This window comes from Gracilinanus agilis, chromosome 1, assembly GCF_016433145.1.
Source record: "Gracilinanus agilis isolate LMUSP501 chromosome 1, AgileGrace, whole genome shotgun sequence".
Taxonomy (NCBI): domain Eukaryota; kingdom Metazoa; phylum Chordata; class Mammalia; order Didelphimorphia; family Didelphidae; genus Gracilinanus; species Gracilinanus agilis.
In genome coordinates this window covers 205,344,155-205,354,307 of record NC_058130.1, presented here as the reverse complement: position 1 = coordinate 205,354,307, position 10,153 = coordinate 205,344,155, and the positions used below count along the sequence as shown (strand labels likewise).

The window sequence follows — 10,153 nt, the reverse complement described above, 5'->3', positions numbered from 1 at the left end:
GGAGGAAAGGGGAAAGGAGGGAGGAGAAAAGAAGAAAGGGGAAGGGCAGGGGAAGGGAGGAGAGGAGAATAAAGTAAAGGGGAGGAGAGAGAAGGGAAGGAGTGGAGGGGGAGGGAGGGGAGGAAAGGAGAGAGAAGGGATGGGGAAGGGAAGAGAGAAGAAAGGAAATAAGCATTTATTAAGTTCCTACTATGTGTCAGCTACTGTGCTAATGGCTGCATAAATATGCTCTCCTTTGAAGGACCAAGAGGCTATCCAAAGGAAGTTAAAATGACTGGGGAACAACCTCATGTACCAACCCTCAGACCAGACAGGAAAAGAATCCTGGACTGTCAGGACAGAAAGGCTGAGCCAGGACAGCAATTCTGATACCCTTTACGGCACCAGAGCACAAAGGAAAGAGCATGACAGTCAGGAGATCTGTACTCTTTAAATTAAAAAAAAAAAACCCTTAAATAAACCTTTCCTTTCTCAGTAACAAGGGCTTGCTTAACCCTTACCACTCTTCTGTCTTAGAACTGATAACCAGGCCAGAATGTGGTAAGGGTTTTTAAGAAAAAAGCAAGGGATGAAGGGTGGCGTTGTTCCCCCAGGTACCACCCATAGCCCACCCCAACCCTGCAGCACATCTCTGACAACAGCCAAGTCCTAATTAGATACCTCAGTCCTTCTAGCTGTATCCCAAAGCCAAAGGGAAGGGGCAATGAAGAAAAAGCTAGAGAAGGAGGATCTGGGCGGGCAGCACCAACTTCCTTGTTTCCCATCTCCCAGTGCCCCTCACTGCTGGTCAGATGGCTGGCTAGCTAGGGCATGGTCCTTTAGACAACAGTAATATTACGGAGCTGCTTAGTAGTGTACATTTTAAAAAGCACTTTTTCAGGAAGCAAGGTTAGAGAGCTGGGCCTGGAAACAGGAGGTCTGGGGTTCAAATTTGGATTCCAACACTTTTGCCTTAGAACGGATACTCAGAATCAATTCTAAGGCAGAAGGCGAGGGTTTTTAAAAATAAAAATAAAGAGGCACTTTTACACCTCGGTCTCGAACATCCTCTCACAATATCCATCTCAGTTCTACAGATGAAGAAAGGAGTCCCTCAGGAGTTAGGTGACTTTCCCAAGGTCACAGGGTTTGGAAATCTTTCTAGGGACCATATCGCAAATTCTTTAAGGGCTTCTCTACTCTCCACTCCTCCCAACTGGCCCTCTCAACCTCTCCATCCAGGGCAATTCCCATGGAAGATTGCTCTAGAAAGAATTCCCAATGGACTTGTCTACCTTAAAAGGGCCAAAATGGAAAACAAAGACATGAATCATTTTATTGTATCAAAAGAATCTCAGGAATTTTAAAACTAGGAAGAAATTTAAAGATCAAGGATTCACAAGCTTCTGGAGGAGGGAGAGAGGGAAGGACTATTTTTTTTATCTCTCCAAAGTCCTAAAACTAGGAGAGTGGAAATGCCAACTGAGAAAGTAGCTGACAGTAATATCCCTAAGGAGTCCTGAAGTATATGGCACAGTAAGAGGAAAGAGGGAGGGAACTGGAATCTGGAACTGGAATCAGAAGAACAGAATTCTACCCATAGTGGCAGCCCCTTTTCCTCTCTAGGCCTTTATTTTCTCATCTGTAAAATAAGGACAAAGGAGTAGCTGACCACTAAGGTCCCTGCCAGCTGGGATTCAACAATCTGCTACTTTGCTAATAGCAATTCAATTAACACTTATTAAGATCCACTGTGTAAAAAATTACATTTTAAAAAAGGAAATCTGGGGGCAGCTGGGTAGCTCAGGGGATTGAGAGCCAGGCCTAGAGACAGGAGGTCCTAGGTTCAAATCCGGCCTCAGACACTTCCCAGCTGTGTGACCCTGGGCAAGTCACTTGCCCCCCATTGCTTACCCTTACCACCCTTCCACCTAGGAGTCAATATACAATATTGATTCCAAAATGGAAGATATGGGTTTAAAAAAAAAAAAAAGGAAATCTACACTGTGATGGGGAAGGAAGAAGGGATATCGTCAATATGAAATGAAAACATATACCAAAAATATTTTAATAAAATTGATTAATAAATTAAACAAACAAAAAAAGATCCACTGAATTAAGGCACTAGGCCTGGAGTCAGAAGGACCTCGTTTCAAATCTGGCTTCAGACACTTCCTAACTGTGTGACCCTGGGCAAGTTACTTAACTTTGCCTAGCCCTTACCACTCGCTCTTCTGTCTTAAATTATAACTAACAGGGAAAGGAAGAGTTTAAAAGAAAAAAAAACCACTATGTACAGGGCATTGTGGATGCAAAGACCAAAACGAGTCTTGCTATCAAAGAGTTTACATTCTAATGGGGGGGGGGGGGGTGAAAACCAACATGTACACATATAAATACAAAATAACCAAAGAGAAGTAACAAGTGGGACAGCATTCTCAATAGATCCTGATACACCAGTAGGGAGGCCCTGATCTAGTCCAATCTCTCTCTTTTTTTCTTTCTTTTCCTTTTTAAAATGGAAACTGACGTTGGAGAAAGGGGAGCAATTTGCCCAAGGTGTTGTTTAAATCTATTACAAAAATTACTCCTTAGCTGATCCCACAAGTCAAACCAGCTCCCCTTCTTGTATATCTGGGCAGGTCTTTCCTTCCTATAATGGAGAACAGGTTCCCAAACAGGCCTATCCTATCCTAAACACTATTCAGGACTTTGCTACATTTCACAATAAAGAGCCTGAGGACAGCTGTGATCTTGCCCCATCTATCATCCCAGACCAGAACCACTTGGAGGTGGGCCTGCTTTTACCTGACCCAGCCTTCCCTCCTGTCTTCCCTTAATGAATACCTTACAGTTGTATGCTTTGGACTCAAAGCCCTCCCATAATTCTCACAAACAGCCCAAATTAAGGAATAAACATTTATTAGAACCTATTTTGTGGGAAGAGAGGCAAAAGGAAGTCTCTGCCTCCTTGTGGAACTTATAATTGAACTGGGGAGGGGGCTGAGAGCCAGGCCAAGAGACTAGATTTAAATCTGGCCTCAGACACTTCCTAGTGGTGTGACCCTGGGCAAGTCACTTACCCTTCATTGCCTAGCTCTTACCACTCTTCTGCTTTGGAATCAATACACAGTATTGATTCTAAGACAGAAGGAAAGGGCTGGAAAAAAAAATTGCAATCTAATGGGGAAAACAACATACAAGCAAATCTATATAAAGCAAGCTATCTGTAGGGATAAATTGGAAATAATTAAAAGAGGGAAGATTCTAGAATTAAGAGGGATTAGGAAAGGCTTCCTATGGAAGGTGGGGTTGAGGTGGGGCTTAAAGGAAGCCAGGGAGGTGAGTAGTCAGAGCAAAGGAAGGAGGAGTATGGGAATAGCCAGAGAAAATGGTCAGAGCTAAAAGAAAGTGTCTGGTCAGTGGACGTGCCAGGAGGCTGGGTCACTGCATGGAAGGGATGGGGAGTAAGGTGTAAAGATGACTGGAAAGATAGCAGGGAGCTGGGTGACTAACAGAGGATTTTGTATTTATTCCTTAGCAGTAAGGCTGACACAATCGGGCCTGACTTTTAGGAAAATTACCCTCGCAGCTAAATGGAAGATGGATCGGAGTGGGCAGGCAGACCCACCAGTAGGCTATTGCAGTAATGACTAAAATCTGGAATAATTACCTCCTTTTGACAGCTAAGAAAATGAGATTCAGAGAGAGGAAGACACTCAGAAACACACAGCATAGCTGGGGATAAAGCTAAAGGCAGAACTCATGTTTCCTAGCCTTTTTCCTAGACTATTTCTAGTTACATTACATTACATTATATTACATTATAGTGTAGTACAGTATATTGTATTGTATTATATTCTCTTAGAGAAGGCAGCCTCCAATAGTAGAAGGAACACTTGTTTGTAAGCTATCACTTGCTATTTGTTGGCAGTTAGGTAGCACAATGGATAAAGTGATGTGCCTGGAGCCATAAAGATCTGAGTTCAAATCCAGCCTCAGACAACTTAATAGCTCTATGACCCTTGGGTAAGTTACTTAGCTTCTCTTTGCTTCAGTTTCCTCGACTATAAAATGGGCATGAAAACACCATCTAGGTTTGTTGCAAGAATCAAATGAGATCATATTTATAAAGCACTCAGCTCCATGCTAAGGCATATTATGCTCTATTAAAATGCAGGCTATTATTATTTTAATTATTATCTCCATGGATTGAATGTAAGATCCTTGAGGACCAGGACTCTCACTTTTTGCCTCTGTATTTATGTTCAGTTTCTAGCATGATGCCTGAAACCCAAGCAGGGAGTGGATAAATGTTTATTGATTAACTGGTTGGTTGGCTCAATAGAATCTCAAGTCCTCACTAGCTAAGTCTAGATTTTTCTCTGTCTAGATCAGGTTCTAAGTCTGTAAAACACAGAAGGATGATACAGAAGGTAGGTCAGCTCCTCCTCACTAGAGGGAGACTTTGAGGATCAATGATCCCAGATGGGAAAATGATTGGAAAAGCTGGAAAAGCTGTATAAACATATGACATTATCATCATCATCATCATCATCATCATCATCATCGTCATCATCATCGTCATTGTCGACGTTAGGTCCCAATGGCAATTCTCCTAAATGGACAAGTGGTGTTTAATAGCTGCAAAGACAGATCTGGGACTATTGTGTGCCCTCTGCTGGCTTTGTATGAGCATTCTTAGTATATATAATAATAGGCACTTGACTGGCCTTCTCCATAATGGCAAAGAAACTTTCAAGTAAATGACCCAAGGACAGAAAGGAAAAAAAAAAGAGAGAGAAAAAAGATAATTGTGGATAATCCAGGTCTTTTCCTGGGATGGCTCCCCTATGGGTTGCCTTATGCCTCAAAGGCCTGGTTTTTACAGGGAAAAATTTAACAGTTGACTTCTGAGAGAATGTACCAAATCAGATGCGAAACACAAATAATAAAGTATCAGAGCAAATGAGATAATGTATATAAAGTACTTTGAGAATCCTTAAAGAAAGACATAGCTAATGTTGCTATGCTAAGCTAATGCTATTCAAAAAAATTAATAAACACTTGATTTGCTGAACAGGAGAGAAGTTCTAAAATCGCAGCTTCTAGAAGAACCACTTGTTTTTGCCCATCTTGTATCTTTCCACAAACCTGACTTTAGTGTCCCTCCTAGCCTACATTTTAGTGCAGGGCCACTAGTACAAGGAATGCATTCTCTTTGATGACTGTTTTGTTGGATGGATATCCACAGAGTACCTGGTGGCCATTAAAAAAAAAAAAACCCTCACCTTTTATCTTAGAATCAATAACTGTGTATGAAGAGTGGTAAGGGCTAGGCAACAAGGGTCATGTGACTTGCCCAGGGTCACCCATCGAGGAAGTGTCTGAGGTCAGATTTGAACTCAGGACCTCCTATCTCTTAAGCCTTGTTCTCCATCCACTGAGCCCCCTAGCTGCCTCTTGCTAATGTTATTTTTGACAAGTAACTGACTAGAGAAAGATGGAACTTGGTGTACCCCCCATTCCCCCCCACACTCCCCCACTCTCTTGCAGCATGGTTTCTTAGAGTTTTCTCCTCTTGGCTCATCATGAAGAAAACAAATCAGGTGGGCCATCTCCAATTTCTGGGCTCCAGATAAGGCACCCCTCACCAAGGAGGGCCTTCCATGACAAAGGCCTCCCCAAGGAGGAGATAAGGTTCTCTTCCACAACAGGCCTCACTAGGATGGCAGGGCCAGGCTACTGGTAGCACTCATTAAATGGGTGTTAGAGAGCTCCCATCCATGTTCCTGTCCTGCATCATTAGCTGGGCCCCCAAGGCTATTTTCAGACCCAATGACTTAAGGCTGGGTCATGAGTGGGTCAGATAAAAGGAACATAGAGTTAGAGCCCGGAAGGAAGCTTGAGGAAAGGTCGCCTCATGATAGGAATGGACTTCCAGGGGCACAGTCCAACCTCCTCATTTTACAGCAGAGGAAACCAAGGCCCAGAGAACACCACTGACTGGTCCCAGGCCAGAGAGGTGGGGAGGGGGGTATCCTTTGGTCTCTTGGTCCAGCTAGGTTTTCTTTTACAGATTTCACACGGAGGTCTAGACAGATGGAAGGACTTACGTGGAATCAGAGCTGGTGAGTGAGAACTGAAACAAGAACCCAGCTTTTCCAAAAGGAATTCTGGTGCTTTCCACATCCAGCTTCTTCACTATCACCATCCATGGTGTGATGGGCGTTTTTCTCTGGGAATTCACCTCCAGATCCATAAAGGACACCGCCAGGAAGGCCCTGACTGAAGCATATCTCCCAGGCTGTCATCAAAAACACCGTATCCCACTCAACTCCACTGCTCCCCACTATTCCACCTGGAAAGAAATAGTCTTCCTTCCCAGAGATGAAGAAACTGGCCCCTGATGAGGTTTGTTTGGTATTTAAACCCTTACCATCTGTCTTAGAACCGTATTGGTTCTAAGACGGAAAAGTGGTAAGGGCTAGGCAATTGGCGGTCAAGTGACTTGTTCAGGGTCACACAGCTAGGAAAGATCAGAAGTCACATTTGAACCAGGGACCTCCCATCTGTAGACCTGGCCCTCAATCCAAAGAGTCACCTAGCTGCCCCTGGACTGAGTTGTTACTAGACCAGAAATGGAGGGAAGGGGAGGGGAGGGGAAAGGGAAGAAGAAGGGAAGGGAAAAGTAGAGACAGAGAGAAGTGAGCACCACACTTCAAAAACCTACACATTGCTTCATGGTTTGGATGCTCACTATAAAGAATGGGTGTGTTTCTGGTCTAAACTTTTTTTTTTCCTTCCTTTTTTGGCATTATCTACCCTCTCTTCCTTGAAATCTGTGTAAAGTCAGGTTTCTTTTAGAACACTACTTACTTCAGGGAGATTTTTAAGGACTGGTCTTCAACAAACCTAAAAAATTTCAGGAGTTTCCTATTACCTCTAAGATAAAACAGAAAATCCTCCAGATGGCATTGAAAACTCTCCAGAAAATAGCTTTCATCTACCTTTCCAGGATTCCATAAAGCATTTTGCAAACCTAGAAGTATTATATAAATGTCAACTATTATTTTTCATATAACTTTCATGAACTCTCCATTCCAATAGAATTGTTCTGCTTAGGATGGTTTAAAAAAGTACCTGAGAAAGCTTATATGAACTGATGCAGAGAGAAATAAGCAGAACCAAGAGAACAAGTAACAATGATTATCTATGAAAGACTTTGATACTCTTATCAAGACAATGATCCAAGACAATTCCAAAGGACCCACAATGAAAAATGCCAGCCATGTACAGAGAAAAATGATGAGTACAAATCCAACTATATATTTAAGCAGACTATTTTTTGCATTATTTTTCTTGGGTTTTTTGAGGGAGTGGTTGGAATGTGGCTAATACAGAAATCAGAAAAAATGGGGGGGACACTAGCCTCCTAGTTCCCCATTATATGACATTTCATCTTCTACCTCCATAGGTCTTTGCCCAAATGAGGGCCTCCCCCACCAATCCCCCAGGATACATTTCTTGCTCATCTCCAATTCAAAGAATACCTGATATCCTTTAATACATATCTCAGGTACAACTGAAGGAGAATTTCTCTCTTCAAATGATTTTATCTAATTTTTGTTGCTTCCTTTTTAGCCTGTAAAATGAAAGTTTTTAGAATAATTGAGCCCTTTGGGGGTGTAATTTATTGTTTTACTGTTAATCTGACTCATCTAAACCAAAGTAAAAATTGTTCCATTTTGGGGTCTCCCTTTCCCAGGGTCCAGCCCAATGCCTTGCAAAGAGCAGGTTTACCTGATCGATATTATAGAAATGGAAACTAATACCAATATTGCTTTTTGTTGCTACTTTTAGAAGGTATTCTAAGTCCCTAAAGGGATTTCTCAGGGGCTAAAGAGATTCACTCTCTTCACATAATTTCTAGGCAGGAAAAAGAAAGTTTTAGAACTTGATAACAGCAAATTTAAACCAGTGAAAGTCAAATTAGTTTCTAGACCTTCCTACCCTATGGGGCATACTCTTTAAGTATCTTCCTCCTTATAGTTCAGTGGTGGATCTGACTAGTCAAGAACAAGCTGGTGAAAGTTCCTGAGCAGTATATCTCCCTCACACACTCATTCATTCACTCATTTCTTCATTCAACCAACAACCCTTTCTGAACACCCTCCAGGGCCAGACAGGTATTACAATAAACACAAAAATCAAACAGTTTCTCTCTTCAAGGAGTTTACCTTCTCTAGAAATGAGACAATACCTAAGGAAAACAGTCCCTCTGATGTAGAGGAATGTATGAAGAGAGCCTTCCTGATACTGAAAGGGCACAGTTGGGTGGCTCAGTGGATGGAGGGCCAGGCCAGGAGACAGGAGGTCCTGGGTTCAAACCTATCCTCAAACACTTCCTAGCTGTGTGACCCTGGTAAAGTCATTTCAACTCCATGGCCCAGCCCTTACCTCTCTTCTGTCTTGGAATCAATACACAGTATTGATTTTAAGACGAAAGCTAAGGGTTTTAATTTAAAAATAAATAAATAAAAACCCTAGTGTCTAGTCTCCCAAGACCACCATACCAGAGGGCCTCTCCAACAATTCAAAGCAAATGTCTTAGCTGTACCCATAGCTTTTCAACATGGTCTCCCCTCTCCAGGCAGGCCAGTCTTCAGAGCATCTTCTCCAGAGTTCACCTGAACATGCCACATCTCCCAGGCTTTGTATTAGGCCCCCCAGCACCCACCACCTTCACACACACACAGTAGGTGCCCTACACACCCAGGTTAATGAGAGGTAGTCAGATCAGTCCCACAACCTCCCTTTCTAAGCCAAAAATCAGGCATGGCAGCGTCTGACTAGATCCTCCTTTTCCAAAACGCCTCATTCCTCATTCCCTTGTCCTGAAGTCGGGATTGTCCTAGAAAATACAGGTCACTATGGTCAGAATATAGTAGGTCCATGGACGGGATAAAGCTGGAAAGAACCTCAGAGAGCAGCTGGATCAACTTAATGGGAAGCACAAGGGAAGAGCAACATGTCATCCAAGGATTTTTCGTTCCCCTTAAAAAGAGGCAGCTGGGGACATTTGGAAAATCTCTGGCTCTGAAGGCAGAAGACCCAGGTGTGAATGCCAGCTCTGATGGTTCCTGTTTATTGGACTCTGGACTAACTTGTCCTCTGACTAATTTGCCTCTCTGGGACTCAGTTTCCTCATCTGTAAAATCAGGGGGTTGGATTAAATGGCAGTTAAAATCCTTTCCACCAAAATTCTCTCCAAGTAACTGGGTAGCTTAGCAGATAGAGCCCTGGGCCTGGAGTCAGGAAAACCTGAGTTCCATTCCAGCCTCAGACCCATGAGCTGTGACCTTAGGCGAGCCCCCATCCCTTTAGTTATCTTAAACCCAATAGAGAAGGAAATGGCAAACCATTCCAGTATCTCTGCTGGAAACTCCATGGACAGTGTGGTCCAAGGGGTCAAGAAGAGTCAGACAGAACTGAGTAACAACAACAATGCAATCCCTTCCAGTTCCCTTAACAAAAGGGAAAATGAGACAGAGAAGCCTTCGAACCACTCTTTCCCAGTTCTCCATGATTTGCTCCGTTCCACGGCTTTCTTCGCTTCTGAAAACTCAACCAAGATACACACACCTGAGACAAGTCTGGGAAGAAGCCAGGGAAGCTTAGAGGGAGAAGTGACAACTGTGGAGTCCGGGGGTCACTGGCGGCTTCCAGAGGCTGGAAAGGGAATGCAATACATGGAGGAGAGCAAGAAAGGCAGCTCCACAGCAACCCAGAGGTCATGACATTGAGCCTGGAAAGGGAGTTTGGAGCTAAATTGTGAGGAATTTGAAATGCCAAGCAAGGACGCATATCTTATCAAGAGGCAGGAGGGAGCCAGTCGTCACTGATACTATGGATAAGATGCAAGATCTGAAGTCAGAGAACATGAATTCAAATCTCAAGTCTGTTATTTACCACCTGTGTGACCTTGGGCAAGTCTTAGCAAGTACTAGACCTGTCTGAGCCTTGGTTTCCATAGCTATAAAATGATTGACCTGGACTAGAAGACTTCTGAGGTGTTCTCTCTCCTCCCTCCTCCCCCCCCCCCACATCCCTATTCCCTTCCCTTCTCTTCTCTCTCTCTTTCTTCCTTCCCCTTCCTCTTTCTTCCTCCCTC

General features: G+C 43.3%; 1 protein-coding gene across 1 annotated transcript in view; it reads left to right on the top strand.

Moving 5' to 3' along the window:
• The window catches only part of LOC123249628 (ER lumen protein-retaining receptor 2-like), a 24,580-nt gene that overhangs the window by 2,411 nt on the left and 12,016 nt on the right, over positions 1 to 10,153 (top strand). The window lies entirely within an intron of this gene.